Consider the following 19771-nt stretch of genomic DNA (forward strand, 5'->3'; position numbering starts at 1 on the left):
ATGGGCATGTTAGACTAGGGATTGATAATTTCACAACACCAGTGAACAGTGGGAGAATTATCAACAGCATGAGGGAGCAACGGTGAAGGGTTTCCCACACTGACTCACCACATAGCCTGACATCACCCTTGGTTTCTCATCTCAGGATTTCTCATCTGTGAAAAATGTACACCTCTTGAATAGAAACAACAGACACTCGAGTTCCTTTCTTGCCATGTCATGGAAAACAATTTTTTTCTTTCATTCATATGCTAATCAGTTCATTATCACCGTGAGAAAATACTCGAGATGAGTGAATCAGAAGGAGGAATGGGTTATATTGGCTCATGGTTTCAGAGGCTTCTGTTCAGGGGCAGCTGGTCATTGCTTTTTGGTTTTGTTTTTATTTTTGACCCTACGATGAGGCAGAACACATGGTGGAGAACAGTTGCTCAGCTCATGGTGACGGTGACTAGGAGAAGGCCCGGGGAGAGAGGAAAAGAAAGAAATAAAAATGAATAAGACTCAAGTTATAAACAAGAAAAAGTGATTCAGCTGGCCAGTGGTGGTGCACGCCTTTAATCCCAGCACTCAGGAGGCAGGTGGATCTCTGTGAGTTCGAGGCCAGCCTGGTCTACAGAACAAGTTTCGGGAAAGCCAGAGCTGCACAGAGAAATTGTGAAAAACTAAAAAGAAAAAAAAAAAGGTGAATGAGAGAATGAGGAGCCGGGGTCCCCACATTCCCTTCGAGGGCATACTCCCAATAAATAACTTCCTTTCCCCAGATCCACCTTTTATGTACAATACAGACTGGTGGTCAAACCTTTGGCACAGGGATCTTTGTGTGGGGGGGCATTTAAAAGCTAAATTGTAACAATTCTTTTTGGAAACAAATAGCAAAGCAGCACTAGAGCCACGACAATCTTTAAAGAGCTTACCATAGCCTAACTCTAACAAGACTCCTTCATTTTGCTTGCTACCTCCTACACCATGGTTCAAATATAGTTGTAGTTATAGTGTACATACATTCTGTACAGAAATATTTAACAGTAAATAAATCCACCCACTAGAACAAAAACATGTTTTTTTTTCCCTCCCTGATTATTGAAATGTATTACATGCGTTGCCAAGTCCTTCCTATTATAAGTCCTGTGTGACTGCTTTTATTGTCCTTTTTCTATGAGTAAGGGATTTTGTGGGAAATGAGACGGTTTGCCTTGCTTTGAGACTGATGCTGTCAGGGTGTTTTTTCACATAGAATTAACTTTATACACAGCTGGACCAAGTGTTGGTCTTATTCAATGTTCTACTGCTGTGGAGAGACTCTATGACCACACCAACCCTTACAAAGGAGAGTCTTTAATTGGGGCTGACTTACAGCTTCACAAGTGTAGCCCATTCTCATCATGACAGAAAGGATGTAGTACGTAGGCAGATGTGGTGCTGGAGAAGAAGCTCAGAGTTCTGCGTCTGGATCTGCAGGTAGCAGAAAGAGTGATAATCATGGGGCCTGGCTTGGGCTTCTGAAATCCCAAAGCCTGTGCCCAGTGGCACGTTTCCTCCAATAAGGCCACACCTTCGAATCTCTTTCAAGTAGTACCGCTCCTTAATAAAACATTCAAATATTTGAGCCTGTGGTGGCCATTCTTATTCAAACCACCGCAGTGTCCAAGCGCTGTGACCTTTGGGTTCCTATGTTTCCTTGTGTCTTCTGTCTCTACCACTCTAGTGAAGGCCTGTCTCTTAGAAGCAGTGACCTCGTTCATGTCTGTGAACGTATTTACTGCTATTTATCTGTTTGCTTACGTATTAAAGCTTTCTGAGGCTGAATCCAAAGTTCTCATTTCTTTTTTCACAACATCGAGCACCCGGGGTGGTCCATCTGTTAATGAGGCTTCATTTATTCTCATTTCTTTGCTTTTATGAGATAGGGTCTCAATAGCCCAGGTTAGTCTGGAATTCCCTCTATAGCTGGAAATGACCTTGAATTTCTGATTCTCCAGCTTTCGCCCCACAGTGCTGGGGTTGTACGTGTCTGGCGCCAGAACTGGTCTATCTCATAGCTTTAAAGGTTTCCCTAAACCTAACTTCTTCTCTTAGTTCCTATGCATCCTCCACCTACTCACCCCACTTATCAAACCCCTACCCCAATTCCACCAAAAAGTGAAGACGCTCTTGTCAGCAGTCACGGATGAGCTATAGAGGGAGACCATCCTTAAGGATTCAGAGTGGACTTCTGCTGGCTCTCATAGGGAGAGGCAATAGAGAGTCAAGAGTGGTGTTGGCCAGGGTGTTCTTGGTCAAGCAGCTGGAACTCAGAAGAGCCTCTCCCTTCAATTAATGAAGAAGAAAGAAGCATCTGTTGTGGCAAGGAGAGTAACAGGATTAATAACAAGGTATTTGATGTGACAGAATTTTTATCATAGCGAAATTGGTTCAGGTAAAAAGCTCAAGTGTCTAGGATTCCCCAGAATTGAGATCTTTATTGGTTCTTAAAAACACAGTTCCGGAAAACATTTGGTTTAGGGCCAAGCGTTTAGGGGAGGAGTTGCTTGCCTGCCGTGTAAAAGGTCTATGTTTGATTCCTCAACACCAGGAAAAGCAAAAACAAATAAACAACAACAACAACAACAAACCCCAAATAACAAAAGACTAAACCTGAAAACCTTGCTTGAATTTCTTCCATTTGTTATTTGATAGGTAGTTAAAATAACAAGGGGTGTGAATTATCTATCAGATGTTTTAAGTGTTTCAAAAGGAATAAAAAGGGGTTCAATGAGTCAGTATAGGACTAGAAACCAAGAACATTTTGTAACATTTGCTTTCTGTCAAAGTGGAAGTACCAGAATTCTTGGTGTCCCACCATGATGACAGAGACGGAGAGGGATGTCATCATGTGAATTAGTGCGTGTGTGTCCTCCACTAACAAGTGCCAGGTGATTGAGAAACATAGAGGTCAGAGGTCAGATAAAACCTTAAGGCTAAGGGGAGTGGGCTGAAAGGTCAAGAGGCCTTCCCAGGACTCTCTGCTTTTCCTTGAAATGGAGCAACTCCCATAGCCAGTAGGTATGTGGGGGAAGGGGAGCAGAGAAAGGGAGGGGAAGGAGACTGAGAGAGAGAGAAAGAGAGAGAGAATTGGGTGCAGTTACTCAGTCAAGTTAACTGAGCTAGGTGTGGTGGATCAAACCTGTAGTGCTGTTGGCCCAGCTCTTTGAGAATTTGAGGCAAGAGAATCACTTAAGTCCCTGAGTTCAAGACCAACCTGATGGGCCAGGAGGATGACTCAGCAGGTAAAGGCCCTTGTCACCAAGGCTGATGACCGAAATTCAATCCCCAAACACACATGATGGAGAGAACTAACTCCCAAAGTTGTTCTCTGGCCCCTACATATGGTATAAAAAAAATAGGGTTTTTGTTTGTTTTTGTTTGTTTGTTTGTTTGATCAACCTAAGCAACATAGTAAGAGTTTGTGCCCAAACCACCAGAATATAAAGATTGCAAGGCTCTTGGCCCAGGACAGCACGTTCACCCATGAAGGCCTAGAAGCTGAGCAGAGGGCAGACATAAAAGGGGGAAACAGAAGCTGAGAGTGAGGTTAGTGATAGAACATTTGTCTACTGTGAAGCCCTAGGTTCTATCCCTACCTGTGCAAAGGAAAAGGTGGGGAGTTAGGCTGGGTGGGGTAACTTCACAAGCATGAGGACCTGAGTCCCATCCCCAGAATCCGCAGGAAAACGCTGAGTTGATGGCACCTACCTGTCCTCTCAGTCATGAAGACACAGGGACAAGAATTCTCTGAAGTTCACCCACTTGTCAGTCTAGGCAACTCTAGGTCAGAGAGAGACCCTGTCTCATGGGACGGACGGCATTCCTGAGGATGACATCTGTGTTTGTCCTCTGACCTACGCATTGCAAAATCAGGTATTTATACTGGCCATGTCTTTTAGAAAGAATAAGGAAGTTCTTAGTATAAAAACTACATACCGGTACTCTTTTGTTCCCCGAGTGTTTATAGGAACATCTCAACAAAGAGCAAAGAATCAATAGAAGGGAGATACCTCTGGGCTGTGGGTGTCTGTGCATCTGGACAAGGGGAATGCCCACCCGCCCCCCACATGTGCTTCTGTGGTCTAGAGCAGAAATGTGGTTCTTCATGAGAGCACTTCTGGGCAAGTGCATGGAGAAAGGAAACAAGTGAAAAGCTCATGCAAGGAAATAGCCATTCCGGTGACTGCAGAGTGGACACAGGATGTCCCACAGTCTTGTCGGGGAGTCTCACTAATATCAGAGGGGAGAAAAAGAGATTCTAAGAGAGCAGCACAGAGCCAGGGACCCCAGTGAGAGGCAACGGAGAGTCACATCCAGTCCTCAGTGGGGGAATCAAGAGTTAGGAGCAGAATTATCCCATAGATCTTCGGGTTAGCTCATCTGCATTTTGAGTAGGTTAACACTTGGCTCATTCTATATTGTTGCTTAACAAAATAACCCAATCAAAATAAATTTATTTGGGAGTCTATGTGTGTTTGTGAGCATGCATGTCCTCATGGAGGCCAGAGTGACGGTAACCTTGGTGTTACTGCTCAGCGGTCACACACTTTGTTTTTGTTATGTGTGTGCCTTAAACATGTCATGCATGCGTGGAGGTCAGAGGACAATCTGTGGAAGTCGGTTCTCGCCTCCTACCATATGCATTCTGGAGATTAAACTCAAGTCATTCTGCTTGGCAACAGGTATAAGGGCCTACTTAAAAAAAAAGATTTAAAATTTTTTTTGTATGTTTGAGCGTTTGTCTGAGTGTATGTTATATGTACCACATCCATGCCTGATGCCTATGGAGGCTGGGAAAGGGGCATTAGATTCCGCTGGAACTGGAGTTACAGTTGCTAGCCGCCGTATGGATGATGGGATATGGAACCGGTGTCCTCTGCAAAAGCAGCAAGAGTTCTACCGGCTAAGCTGTCTCTCCAGCCTCCAATCTTGTTTTCGAGATTCGTGTCTCATAGGATCTAGAGCTCACCCCATAGACTAGGATGGTTAGCCAGCAAGCTCCAGGGACCCTCCTGTCTAAGTACACACTGTCACACCTGGCTTTATACATGGGTGCTGCTAATCAAATTTGGATCCTTGTGCTTGTATGTCAAGCACTTTGCTGACTGAGCCATCTCCCCAGCCCAGATCTGGGAGTCTTAATAAAGCACTGAGTTAAAAAAACAAATGATCTAGAATAGTGATTCTCAACCTGTGGGTCGCAACCCCTTTAGGGACTGAGCATTGGAATACCCTGCATATCATGTGCTTACACTAAATCCAGAACAGTAGCAAGACTGCAGTTTTGAAGTAGCAGTGAAATAATCTTCTGATTGAGGTCACGGTAACATGAGCAACTCTATTCAAAGGTTGCAGCGTTAGGAAGGTTGAGAACCACTGATCCAGAGGCTTTCTTTGTTCAAGAAAGCAAGCTGTCCTTCCTGGGCTATCGTCCAGAGTCTCTGTGAGGCATCCGGGTGAGTGGTGTCCCTTAGAGGACTGGGATATGGAGGCTTTGCTCCATTCTCTCTGGGGTTGACTTTATGTTCGTGGGAATAGATCCCATGGCATCCACGAACTTCTGAACCAGAGAGGAGAGAGAGCCTGGAGAAATAAAGAGAAAGGTGAATGGAGTCTTACTCATTAATCACTTCTTCTTTCACTTTTCTCAACATATATACCCTCCTGAAGAACCAGGCTGCCATTGTCCAGTATCTCAGGCAGCTTGGCTGGGCTGGCAGCTCCTGAACTCCCCCCTAAGGTCACTCTTACCTAAACTGAGGCTGCCTTCTGAGAAAGCCGCAGCCAGCTCGTAAGGGTCGGGACATAGGCTTCTGCCCCTCTCCTCACTCCCACTGCTCCTCAAGTCTAACGCCCTTAAAGCCAAAGCAAATGCTAACTTTACCAAGAAACCACCCCAGAATCTCACGTTTCCTCTGGCTGCCAAGGTACTAATGTCTCTCTGCCTACCTGTGTCTCCCCCATTGTGTGTGTGTGTGTGTGTGTGTGTGTGTGTGTGTGTGTGTGTGTTCATAGACGTCAGAGGTTAATGTCTGATGTTTTCGTCAATTGTGTCCAACCCCAACCCTTAGGTTTTAGAGACAGGGTTGCTCATTGAAGTCTGGAACTCTGGGATTGGTCTGGTCTAGCTTGCCAGCAAGCCTCAGGGCTCCTCCTTGTTCTTTGTGCACACTACTACACCAGCAATTCTGTGGATGCTGGGGGTCAAACTCGGGTCCTCAACCTTTCACAGTGAGCACCTTACCTATGGAGCCGTCTCTCCAGCACAGTAGCTTCCTGTCTGCTCCTCCTTGACTGTCGTTTCCTCAAAGGAGAGGTGAGATCTTCTTTGTCCACGAACCCCCATCATTTTGTTGGTTGAGTGTTAAGCTGTTTTGAACAAAATTATTCTCACCAGGCTTTTATCACATAAACCCAATGGGGTTGAATGGAGATGAATTTCTGAGTGTGTTATTTCATATCCACAGAGCACATCCTGAGTATTTTTAAATGCGCTTATTGAGAGGTATTCCATGTGTTATACAACTGACCATTAAAAGTATGCCAATAATTGTTTTTACGGCATGCATGTGGTCATGCAGCCCCCTCCACAATCTAATTTTAGAGTAGATTTCTCTCTCAGAAAGAAGTTCTAACTCCCATTAGTAATACTATTCATTCCCACCTACCACTGACCTGCACAGATTTAATTGTTCAACGTTACACAGAAACGGGAACATTCAATGCATGCTCTTGGTGGTTTAGATTTGATGCGGATGGAAGATTCTGAAATTTCTCTTTTAGAGAGGTCAGCTCCTTTAAATCAATCTATGGGGGAGGGCACACTGTAGGAGGGAGAAATCATCAGCCAGGCAGGAGGGACACTAAATGACCTTCTTAAGGGTGTGTTTTGAGGTGAAATAACAACATTGCACAAATACATGACTCCGGTTTAAGAGCAGATGTTTGGGGAGGATACAAAGCAGAGTGCTGGACAGCTGCCCCTCTCCGGGATACCCGTCACAGTGGACGCTTCTGATCCTTCCCTGTGCACTTTGTCAACAGAGTTATCAAGTTCTCGGAGAAGGCCTAAATTTACCATGCACCTTCTCCTTCACAGAATGAGGGGCAGCTTTGCAATAATCTTCGAAATGTCTTCTAAGAATGAGATCTTATCTCTTAGACAAACAAGCACAAGCCTTCATGACCAATTTCATGGTCTCTAAGACATGTCTTTTTTTCCCAGTGCTTAAATATCTCTTGACTGGGACGTGTCTTACAGTTGCTGCTGGCCCGCTAACAGTTGCACAGAGATTGCCACTGATGGTGCAAGTCCAAACCTATCGTGGCTCGTTCTATTGGCGTGCACGGCCTTTGCAAGTTCCCAGGTCATTAACAATTCAGTCTAAATGTGGGTTCCGTGATCTGACATGGATCTTCTATATGCCTATTGTCAAGATATCCTGGAGGATTATATTATCTGAAAGCAAATACCAACAAAGATGTATTTCATCTGTAAGTTAAAAGATGACTGAGATGGCACAGAGTCTGCATACTAAAAAGCTTTCTGAATACAGTTACAGGGCCAAGCATGAGTTCCCTTCTACAAAGTGGGGCTTATGGCCAATCAGTTGTTGATTACCCCTAAGATATGAATGCCACTATCACACTGCTGGGCTTATCTTACTAATTTTTATTACAGTTCACGTATCTGTAGCTGGGCAGGACTTCTGCTAAGTTTTCTCCTTTGATAGCCTGCATAGCACTCTGACACTAAGAGCTATCCTTCCAAGACGAGGGGTCTAGGTCAGCACCGATTTGATGTCTTTGATTCTTGTGATCAAATGGTATGGTGTCATCAGCAATAAGATCTGACCCTCAAGTTCAGCCAGCCAGCCAGGAGTAATGGCAACAGCCTGCTTTGTTTGTATGTTGTTGTTTCTCAAAAACATAGGCAAGACCCTGTGGCTGGAGAGATCCCGCTCCTAGAACTTGTTACCGCCATCATTTTGCTCAATAGATACAGTGCCCCACGAATGCTTGCCCTTCTACCCATAGGTCAGCACCCCTTGCCCCTCATCAAAGCATTTTCTTTTTCAGGAGATGGAGGCTACTACTGAAAGCCACAACTAGCCAATACACAGAGAATAAGTAACTATGGATTGCCCATCCCTAAAGAAGATATCTGTAACACAACTCCATATGCCAAGACTCATGAAACATGATGGGGGAAAGGGATGGAAGATTGCAAGAGCCAGAAGCCCCTGGGAACTTCTATGACATAGTGTCATCTGATGTGACGGGAGCGTTGCCTCCTTAGACTCTCGACAGCTGTGGTCACCTGCACAAGGCCATACCGGTCAACATCCTAGCATGAACTGGGGAAGGGCTCACAAGGCCCCACTCTTAGTTTAATTACAGGCAATTAAAGAGACTAACTTTTCTTCTAGAAAAGGGTATGAATCTGAAAGGGGGTGTACAGTTCCTGAAAGAAGCTGGAGGAACAAGAGGTGAGTCTGATCAAAATTCATTGTAATCACATATGCAATTCTTAAAATGTTTATATATAGTAAATACAAATTAGGAGCTTTAGGAACGCTTTATATTCAGAGTCTTCTTTTCTATGTAACTCCAGCTGTTCTGGAACTCTCTGTGTAGACCAGGCTGACCTCCACCTCCTAGAGATCCGCCTGTCTGTTTCCAGGTGTGTGCCGCCACACCCAGCTAAATTTTTCCTTGCTGTGTGTGCCCAAGAGAGAAATGTGAGGAGAGATGGCTCAGTTGTGAAGAGGGCTTGCTGTTGTTCCAGATGACCTGAGTTCAGTTCCCTGCACCCACATTGGTCAGGCACAACTGTCTGTAGCTACACACACACACACACACACACAGCACATGCATGCAAACACACATAAACAAACACAAATCTTTTTTTAAAAAAGTGAAATGCCATTTTTTTTTTAAATCCATGTCTAGGCTTGATGGAGCATCGCAGGACTGATGACAAATGAAAACCCTTGTGTTAGAGTTTAATTGGCAGGTATCTGTGTCTCTCTTCCTCGTGCATAAAATGATACCCCTTATGAACTTAAACTGTGCATCGTAAGGCCAGCAAATCCCCGGTGTGTTGTCTTGTCCTAGAGGAGCGAGGATTAAAGCCCAGCTCTCAGAGACTCAAGCCAGAAGGCTCAAAGATGAGTCTCACTGAAGGAACTGCTAAGGAGACATCGCACACCTGGTGCTTGTATGGAGCAACGACAACAGAAGCCACGACAGAGACAAGCAATCTGGGATGCAGAAGATTCTAGTGGGATTCCATTTTCCGAACGCTGGCAAGCAGCCCAGAGACAGCTCTGCAAGCTCCCGGAATCCTCTGGAGGACTGCAGAACTCTATAAACTATATGCTGACATCACCCTTGTCTGGGCAGAGACAGGAGCAGCGGCTGCCCAAGAAGGGCTTTTCAGCATCCCTAATGAAGCAATCACCATAAACCGGAGCGAGAGAGGGAGCGTGTTCAGCCCGGCTTCTCCGCCCAGGAGTTCCATGTCCCAGTCACCAATTAACTTTAGCGTTCCATCTGCCTTTCCTGCCAAGCTCTCCCATAAAGAAATTTATCACCTTCTGTTCTGCTTTTCTTCCCAAACGTGAATCAGAAGTGCGCAGTTCTGTTTAAAAAAGGCACTTTCAGCAAATCTGATTACTCTCCAAGCACCTTTACACGGGACCAGCCAGCTCTTCTGCGCGCCCTCTCTTGGCTTTATTAACGATGCTGCCCAGAAGCTGACTGTTATACTGGGCCAATAAGAAGAAGAAACCCTTGTTTCCGAGGACGGCCCTGTCCTTGGGGACTCTTATCTACTTACTGACTCCTCAAGGCAACCCCTTAAGATCCTTGTCTTACTACTCCCGTGTTGCAGATGAAGAAACTGAGGCAAAGCCGCGTTAGGAAACTCAGCTCCAGGCAAGGGAGTTGCGCGGTGGGCCCAGACAAGCTGCCCAGTGTGTGCCGTACTCGGCTGTGACGGAAGAGCAAATGCTGCCCTTTACGCTGCCTTCTTCTTAGTAAAGAATGGGAAGGCTCCCCAGCCTTGCGGTTTCACACCCTTAAAATTAGCCATGTAGTGTAACAAGTCCATTAGAGACGCATTGGTGGAAATAGGACCAGACACTGCCTTTTTTTGTCCATCTTCCTGGTCTGGGAAGTGGTCTTGGGGACTTGCGGAGGGGGCTACTCAATGGCGTGGGTGTTGGAAATCACATCTAGGAAACCTCGACCTAAAATACCTCTCGCTTTTGATGAGTTACCCAGGACCTCAGAGATGCATCTGAGTTCCCAAGGCTTCGAGCTTGTCAGGGCCAGAACTCTGTTGGGGGGGGGGGGGGGGGCAGGCTCTCCAGACACGCCTCTGCTTGCCTCTGCTGGACTTCTTGGCCCTGTCCCAGCATGCTGCCTCCGCATGTTAGTTAGCGCCTGCAACGCTGTCTTAATGAGGGCAAACAAATGCGCTCATCGCACACAGCTCAAGTGTGAACGAGGCGATCGGGCAGCTCGCCCTTGCTCAGCTGTCCTTACTTAGGCCATCTAGGATGACAGGGCCCAGCTTTGAACGCATGCTTCTGGAGGACGGTAGCAGGTCTCTGGGAGCACCAGGGTGGCACTGTCTGCAAAAAACCAATCTCAGCGTCAGAGAGGTTTTTTTTTTTTTTTTTTTGGTCCAGCTATTAGTTCATCCTCTGTGATGTCCTGTCGCCTACTCCTCTAACTTACAATAAAGTCTAGAAAAATCCAAATCACCTGAGAGTATTTGATGGGCCCCTTCAAGTTGGTAATAACTTTTTGTGGGAGCATGAAGCCTGACTTCTGCCTGGCTCCCTTTGTATTTGCAGGAAACACAAAGCAGCATTGTTTGGAAAGCATTGCGGCTTGAAAAAATGAATCCGTGTACTGTCCCTCGAAGCAGGTGGTATCACGGATTTTTCAGAGGGCTCCGAACAGACGACATGATCGTGGGTTAACAGTCACATATAATTACTGCTCTGCGCGGTTGAGTCCACGAAGAAACGGTCCTTTGATTGCAACACGCGGCTTTGTGTTCACGGAAGCCTTACCACCTGACATGTAGTTTAACAACTTCTTCGTAACTCTGGCTGCACTCGAGAAAATTCTAGGCAGACTTGCTTGTGTTTCTGGCCTCGCCTGATGGTGTTCTGATAACTATGATAGTGTGATACTGTGTAGAACCGGGGGAGGGGGGGTGTTAAGTTTTTGCTCAATGCTGGTTTTAAAAACGACCACTTTCCTCTGAGTAAATGCATTATATTTAAGCTCAAATGCAATTACAGTTCTGTGTCTCTAGGTATCTTCAGATGTGTGTGACTTTGTCTTTGTAGGTTTGGCCAAGCTATTTATACTCACACTTAATTTCTCTCTAGAAACAATGCCAGGTCAGCCATTAAGAACTGTGGGTTCTCTCTGTGCTGACAGAAGGACCAGAGAGCACTCAGCCACCATATGGGTGACAGAGATGCACACATATGAACAATGCTGGCACAGAAGGAAGCTTTGGGTTAGGTGTTATCTTTCTGGACCTCACTCAGTGTGGGGGTTTGAGTCCAGGATCTAGTGCACACCAGACAAGAGATCTATCGCTAAACCACAACCCTAGGCCTCAACCAATTCTTAACAAGCCATATTCTAGGGCAATGTCTCACATCAATACAAATAGTATACTCAGCTTTCTATGACTATGGGGACATACCTAAAGTAATCAACCTACTAAGGAAAAAAAAGGCTCATGGTTCTGACCCTTAACTACTTCTTCTTGTTATTTTAGACATCTGGTGACTCTGTACATCATGGTAAGGGATGGTGATACAGGAGCTTCTCTGTTTCAAGGTAGCCAGAACTACTGGGCAAGATGGTGCATGACATAATCCCAGCACTCAGGAGACAAAGGCAGGAGACACTGTCTCAAAAACAGAAACAAAATGGAACTAAAATCTCAGGGTAGTCAGGAAGCAATAGGGAAAGAGAAAGGGCTTTATCCTCATATTCCCTTCGAGAGCATAGGCATAGACCTGAGTTTCTTTCATTGCCAGGCATGTCCAACCCATAGCCCACAGGATGCATGAAGTCAGGAATAGGTATGATTGGCTGGGTGTGGTGGCATATGTCTTTAGTCCCGGGTCTAGGGAAGCAGAGGCAGGTGGACCTCTGTGAGTTCCAGACGACAGCCTGATCTACATAGTGAGTTCCAGGACATCCAGGGCTATGTAGAGAGACCCTGTCTCAAAAACAAAACAACAAAACAAAACAAAAAAAACCCTAAGTATGTGCTCCAACACAAAATTATAAACTGACTTAAGACATGGGAGTTTTGCATTTTCTGGTAACTCAGTTACACCCTTTTCCAATGTGAACTCTGTAGACTTTGTCACCACAGTGTGGCCATGTGTTGAAATGTCGATAGGTTAGACTTGCTTGTATGACTGCACCCTACCTTTAAAGGTTCTATCTCCTGTCCGTAGCATCAAGGGCTGGCAGGCAAGTCACAGAGCTGAAGATTCAGTTAGATGGCAGAGCAATTACCTAGGAAGCACAAAACCCTGCAGTTGGTCTCCATTATTGTGTGGGGGAGAACAAACTAAAGCAGCAACCAATCATGACAAAAATCAGAAATACAGCCCTGTCTAAAGAATTCTACTTACAATAAATACTAGTAAAGTGGTCTCCATTTTCCAGGGATTTTGAATACAGTTACTGTGCAGTGCACACATGCACAGTTTCCCCATACCAACACCTTCCAGGCCAGAATCTTAGGGTGCATGACCCAAGAGATGTGTGGGAAAGGCAACATGGGTTTTCTGCTGTATCTGTCCTATAGAAGAATGACTATCATCAATGGTTCCATCTTTTGTACACTAATCTGAAAGAGATCTGTAGTATTCTTGCAATATATTTTGGTTTTTTGACTTGATTGATGCAAACATCAATTTCCCTGGTTAAAACATCCCAACACAAGAAGCCAATGTGAAGGGTAAAATGGGCAGCAAATGATTCTTAGGAGAGAAGAGATGTGTGTAAGCTTGGGAAGCTCCCTGGGTGTTGTTTGAAGAACATACAGTCCGCATGGGCTAAGCAGCCTTCTTATCTGCCCTTGGCATCTGTCTGGCAGGGGACAAGTGTCTCTGTACCAGCAATCAAGAGATCAATGATAGGATCTCTTCAGAACAGAGGACCAAAACTGAGCAGATCCAGCAGGCTTATAACACTTGTAGAGGTGTGCCCTTGAAATCGTGAGGGAAACTGAACTGAAAATCATTGAGAGGGGGGTGTTTGTCTCCCAGAGCTTGAGTCCAGCCAGAGCTCAGTTCTTCCTGGAAATATTGCCACGCACATCTGCTTATGGTAATGAGGCAGGCCACTACCTCGGCGTGTGAGGTATCAGCTTGACAAATGGCTAAATAAATACAAAAGAGCTAGGTGAGATCGTATCTAGGCCAGGGTAATAGGCAGTATTTCCATACACCTGTGAAGCCATTTTACATACACAAAAAGCATCCTCCTTTGAGCGAAATGATACCCTTTCAAAGCGGCAAGCCAGGAAATGAGAAAGAATCACAACAGGTTAAATAAGCTCTGAGCTGCAGTTTCCTCACGCAGATGCCCGTCGTGAGTAGCTTGTAAAATCAGCCACTGTGACTGTTCCTGCGTTCCTGCGCCGGCTCTGCTGATTTTACAAATCCTTAGCAATGCAGCCACCTCTCCAAGGGCAGGCTCCAGCCTGACGTTTGCACAGCCAGCAGAAATAATTTCTTGTGGGAGATAGAATTTCGTCGTTTAGCAATATTCCATCACGGGGAGCTGCCCCCTCAGCCACACTCGCCGTCTATTACAGGGGAGGTGGCTGCCCTTCCTCTGGCTGCTTCCCTGTAGATTAATAGGCAGCCAGCAGGTAAATCAATTCCTTTATCCAGGATGGCAGGGCAGATGCTACAGGGATCTTTAGTGGGAATATTTATCATGGGATGTGGTCGCAGGGTTTTTACAAGTTGTGTGTGTGTGTGTGTGTGTGTGTGTTTTTCTTGATTATCAAGGTGAATAATGTTCAACAAAAAATGCTAAAATAAAAAATTGGAAAAAAGTTATTTCAATGATTCGAAGGTAATCACTTTAACATTCTAGTGAGATCGGAACCTTCTTATACAGACGATATACCATGTAGCCAGCCTGGAAGCTGCTCCCTCACTTGAGATTATATTATAGATGCGGCACATTCGGCTGCCTCTTTTTGTGAGTTAAATGGCACTTCTCTTTGTATTTTCGGCTTTCTTAGATACAGGTATATGTATGCGTACCTGAGGGGCATGTTCGCGGTGCCAGAGGTAAACCCCAGGAATCCTTTCTCAGGTGCTGTCTACTTTGCTTTTTTTTTTTTTCTTGAGACAAAGTCTCTCATTGGCCTGGACATCACTGAGCAGATGATGCTCACTAGCCATCACCTCCCTGGTGCTTGGAGTCTAAGACACACAGCCACGTCTGGAATCTGGGAAGTCAAATTCAGGCCCTTGGGCTTGCATAGCAAACACTTCACTGACTGAACCATTGCCAGTCCTACCAATGGTATTTCAGTGGATGTCTCTGTGTATAATTTCTAGCCCATACCTCCGATTTTTTCCCCTTAAGGTAGATTATGGATTTACAGAAGTAAGGGTGTCAAAAGCCAGATATATAAATATGTAGAGAACTGGGACTGGAGAGATGGCTCAGTGGTTAAGAGCACTAACTGTTCTACCAGAGGACCCGGGTTCAATTCCCAGCACACACATGGCAGCCCACAACTGTCTGTAATCCTAGGACCCAACACTCATGGCAAAACACCAATGTACATAAAATATAAATAAATATTTAATAAATAGATAAATAAATAAATAAATATGAAGAGAGCATTGTAGCACTCACAAACAATTGTATGGGTTAATCAGAAAATGCACTGCTGCGTTTTCTGGCTGTGTGCCACCTGCCAGCCACATTCTCAAAGCAGTTCTTTCTGATATGAAGGTAGCAGCTTTGGCGCTTGCTCTAGAGAGCAGAAGATGAGATGAAAAGACCCACATCGGCCAGCTTCCTCTTGTTCCTCTAGACTTTCCTCTCTGCTCCACTCTGATGGCTAATGTTGGCTGGAAGCTTGGCTTATTAGAGATGCTTAGAAAACTGGCAAAGTCCACTTGTGGGCATGCCGGGAGGGTGTTTCCAGAGAAGACTGGCATGCAGGGAGCTGAGAATAGAAGACCCACCCTGAAGGCAGCGGCACCACCCAACAGGCATGTAGTAGACTCGCATTTCTTTGTGAGGATGAATATTAATAATTATTAATAATAATTTCCTTGGAAGAATAATGGAAGGTATAAACTGCATTGTGTCGATCCATTAAGCTGCTGTTGGACACTCGTGGTAGTCTCTGTTTTAGTTTTTGTGAATGCTACTCTGTGAGATTAGTATACATCATCTGTGTCCTTTCCCAAGGTCAAAAGTCCTGTCCGTCCTTCCCTGTACAGCTACCCTTTGTTGCTTCCTGCACCGCCCGCACAGGGGGAACCGAAACCGAGCAAAAGACGTCAGGATTGAACACGCATCTTAATTCCCCAATACGTCCCTGTCAGCCCAGGATGACCCTGTCTGCTTACCCCTCTTTCTCAGATCTCAGTGGGACCTTCACTTGTAGTACACCACGCCCGTCTGCGCTCTATGTGCCACCATACAGTTCGTGAACCGTGTATGGGACTGGAGATTGAAACACACAAAGTCTCACAGACAGAGACACAGGTCATCCTTGATGCCAAAATGCCCCCAAAAATGCCCCCTTTATTGTGTCCAGGGGTAGCTTATATAGGGATAGCCACGTCCCAGCCAAACGCACCAGAAACCATTTCCCTGCCATCAGGAACTCCCGAGGGTCTCGTGCTCAGGGCAGCTGTAGGCACTCAGATCAGGGGAAAACAAGTTGTTTACAAGAAATTCAGGATCTGGGGGTTCACAGCTCCCAACAGCTTCCACTTAGCACTCCTTTTCTTTGGTTCTTTAGGATTAGACTGGAGGTTGCGCTTGCTAACTTGAGGCATTGTCCCCTCCCCTACGGGTCTCTCTACACCTCTGTAAACCACTCACTCGGAATGTGCCATCTGTCCGGATTAAGACTGCCATCCAGACATTGTTGTAAACCACAGTTTAGGTCTGAAACAAGGAGCTCCACTTCAGCCACACCTAGGAACACAGCCAGGCCACAGACATTGACGAGCACCAGCAAGTTCACAACAACTCAGGGGCCCAGAACCATTTCAAGTGAATCCAAATACCAGAGTTAAAACCTGGGAGTTGTTGGTTTCAAGGACATTTCCTAGTCCTTACAGTGCCACATCTGCCACAAGCCCTGGGCACTCTGTTTGCTACACAGAGTCGGCGTGTAGGGCTGGGTCTGTTTTAAGAACTTGGACAAACATTTTTTCAAGTGAAAACTGATACGGGAGTATTCAAAAATTATTCGCAGGTCATTGACGTGATTTCGACATGAACCTTATTTCACATCATGTTGCCTTCAAGTAGCCATCAAGCTTGGAGGAAGAACAGAGAAAGATTCCCATAGCCATAGACTGTCTTCTGAGTTGTCAGTGTCTTGTTCATTTTCTTCTCCAGAATTATTGTAGTCTACCTGAGCTGACAGGATGATGGTAGTGCACACCTTTAATCCCAGCAGAAGAAGAGGCAGACAGATCTCTGAACACAAACAAAGATTCTATAGTAGCAGTAAAAAACTAGGTTATGCCTGGGTTCGGTCAGGAAAGGCTTTGATCTAGGAGCACAAGGACCTGAGTTCCACCCCAGAGCCCACAGTTTGAGAAAGCCAGGCTGCTATGTTCCATGTGCCCTGCATACCTACATGGATTTCCCCAAATGCACACATGAGCAACCACCAGCGTTTTTCCTTCACATTTCTGAAAGTTGCTTAACTAATACTTCTTGTGTGCCTTTCCTGAGCAGGACAAAATGGTGCCACCATTAAGTGTACTGTCGGAAGCCACACTGGGTGTGACTGCATGAACCGTCTCTCCAGGCTCACAGTGGCTGCAAATCTGAATGGCAAGGCTGAAGCCAGGGTACTGCGTCATCCTCCGCTTGCGACCTCATTTGCATTATTATCCCTGGAGGTGGAAATGTGGAGCAATGCTTTCAGCTTCTCTAGCCTGCAAATTATCTTTAGAAAAAGGAGAGAGAGAGAGAGACAGAGAGAGAGAGAGAGAGAGAGAGAGAGAGAGACAGAGACAGAGAGAGAGACACAGAGAGAGACAGAGACAGACACAGACACACAGAGAGAGAGAGGAGGAGGAGCATATTTTGCTGTACTGAGATGCATCTAAAAGCTCATCAAATTTTATCAAATTTAAAGTTCTTTGGTTCATGAGTTCTATATTGCAAAAGAGGAAATGAGACACACAAGGATTTAAATGGCAGCTCCAAGTTCAGGCCACAATAAAGAAAAAGGCTCCACGTCGAGGCCACCTGGTTCTTAGCTTACTAACCGACCCAAAATAAAGACAGACTGGAGGTTTAGAGGAATTTAATTAGCAATTAAACAAAGGCAGCAAGAGAACAAATCAACAAACTCAGTTGATGCTGAGAATGCCAGATGTCCCCTGCTGGTGACAGCGAACCACACTGTGGTCACCGTGGCTAATGCAACCCAAAGTTCTATAGAGCACAAAAGAAAATTGCAAAATACCCCAACATTAAGTGAGCTGGACAGGTGGAAAAAAATGACCAGGAGGCCCTTGTCTGGCGATGCGGAGTTTAAGGCAACCAGCAGCCATAAGCTGTCATGTGGTGGTCACAGTCTGGCTGGAGAAAGGCCCGGTGTGAGTTACTTGCAGAACTAAGTGTCTGTTATGGGCTTTGATGCATCCTCCCCTTGCTGACCTATCAATAAACCTCTTCACCCTCTGATCTATAGAGAGAAGCTGGATGAATGAGTTTCCCTCTTGCCCCTTGATTTAAAATACTGCCAGGCTTAGCTCGGTGTAGTGGTGAACACCTAGAACTCCAGCACTTAAAGATGGAAGCGGGAAGGGACCAGGGAGATGATTCAGTCATTTTAGTGCTTGCTTTGCAAGCCCAAGGACCTTCGTTTGATCCCCAGTAGTCCTGGGAGGCAGAGGCAGAAGGCTCCCTGGGGGCTCCCTGCGCAGCCAGTCCAGTCTGATTGGTGATCTCCAGACCGGTAAGTGCTTCTGTCTCAAAAAAGGAGACAGTGTTCGTGAGGAGGACATTTGACATTGTCCTCTGGTTTCCACGCATGCGTGAGTACATGCGCACATGTAACACTCTCCATGTACAGCCGCACCAATACCCACAAACTCGCACTTAACAATGTCTGTTGTTGCTGTTTTAGTGAAACAAAGCAGGAGAGTTGTTGAACTCCAGACCAGCTTGGTTACATAGTAAGACTCTCCAAAACAAAATGAAACAAATACCAGCAACATTGACCTCTAAGTACTGTTCTCAGAACTGAAGAGTCCGGCCTGTTGTTGACTAAATTCCATTTAAGAGAGCCCAGACTGTGAACGACAGGCAAAGGGAGATTTGCTGCTTAGTATTTCCAATATAAGCATGTGTAAGAAGGTCTTACGGGGTTTTAGGAAGACTCTGAGTCTAAAACACTATTGTAACCACAGCAGCAAGCTGGTGTTTAAAACCACAAGTGGGTAAGGAAACAGGTAACTGATTTTCAACAGATAAACACAAACTCGGAATCCTGGGAAATAAAAACAAACCAACCAACCTACATCAGCAGCTTCAGTCTCTGGGCACATTTTAGGACACTGTGCTGCAGGGATCCCCAAAACAAGTGCCAGACTTCACTTCTGCGGTGCACGTAGCCTCTGGGCACTGCTCATGTGTTGCTAGATTTGAAGGCATTTTTCTGGTGTGCCACACCCTCACATAAGTTAACTGTTGGTGTCCATAGTACAGGAGTAAGTAGAAAGGTCAGGCCCGAACAGCCCTTACATTTCTGACACAAGACAGCTCATAACTCAGAAGGGCTCTCTGGCAGACTCACCGATAGCAGTGTGTGGTGGTGGTGGTGCAGGAGAGGGGTAGGGGTACGGTGCGGTGTGGGGTGGGATGTTAGCTCTTCCTGCCAGGGCCTGGCAAGTTCACGTCCTGTGTTCTGGGCTAATTGGATCACACTGTGAGCCCGTGGAGGCTGCAACTGCTCACTCATGAAGAACATCTGAATCCAGCATTCCTTCTGTGTGTTTGTAGACCTGCTCCTCCTCTTTGCCCTCTTTTACGGGATGCCCTGTTTTGTTTAGCTCAGCCGTGAATGAATGGCTAACAGAGATAAGAGTGAGCCCGTGTTGACAGGGGAAGAGATAAGTGTGCACAGGACTAGACCTGATCCTCCTCTGTGGCTGTGGAGGAGATGGAAGAGGTGTTCTTCTTTTGTTTTTCTTTTTTTCTCCTGGGTCTTCAGGTCTGGGTGATACCAGGGTATGTATGTGTTGTGTTATGACATGGGACTTCTACTGGGAGCATGGGGTTGAACCGTGCCCAGTGGAGCAGACACGGAAGTGCAGGACAGACAAAGCCTTCTTCACATGTTTTCCTTTAAGGGTATCAGTTATCTTGGCATCTCCGTGGCCAAAATACCTGGCAGAAACAACTTCATGGAAGAAAGATTTCCTGTGGCAGATGGCTTCAGAGGTGTTAC

The 19771-nt window shown here is 45.7% G+C and overlaps 1 long non-coding RNA gene across 1 annotated transcript; it reads right to left on the reverse strand.

Annotated features, from left to right (window-relative positions):
• Positions 1 to 2442: 2442 nt before the first annotated feature.
• LOC125394000 (uncharacterized) lies at positions 2443 to 6716 on the reverse strand. The gene is made up of 2 exons (XR_014999390.2): positions 6272 to 6716; positions 2443 to 5610 (listed from the first exon to the last, which is right to left on the reverse strand). It is a non-coding gene; the product is annotated as an uncharacterized LOC125394000 (long non-coding RNA).
• Between the last annotated feature and the right edge of the window lie 13055 nt (positions 6717 to 19771).

The sequence above is a fragment of the Myodes glareolus genome, chromosome 20 (assembly GCF_982192425.1).
Source record: "Myodes glareolus chromosome 20, mMyoGla1.1, whole genome shotgun sequence".
In the NCBI taxonomy this organism is placed as follows: Eukaryota; Metazoa; Chordata; class Mammalia; order Rodentia; family Cricetidae; genus Myodes; species Myodes glareolus.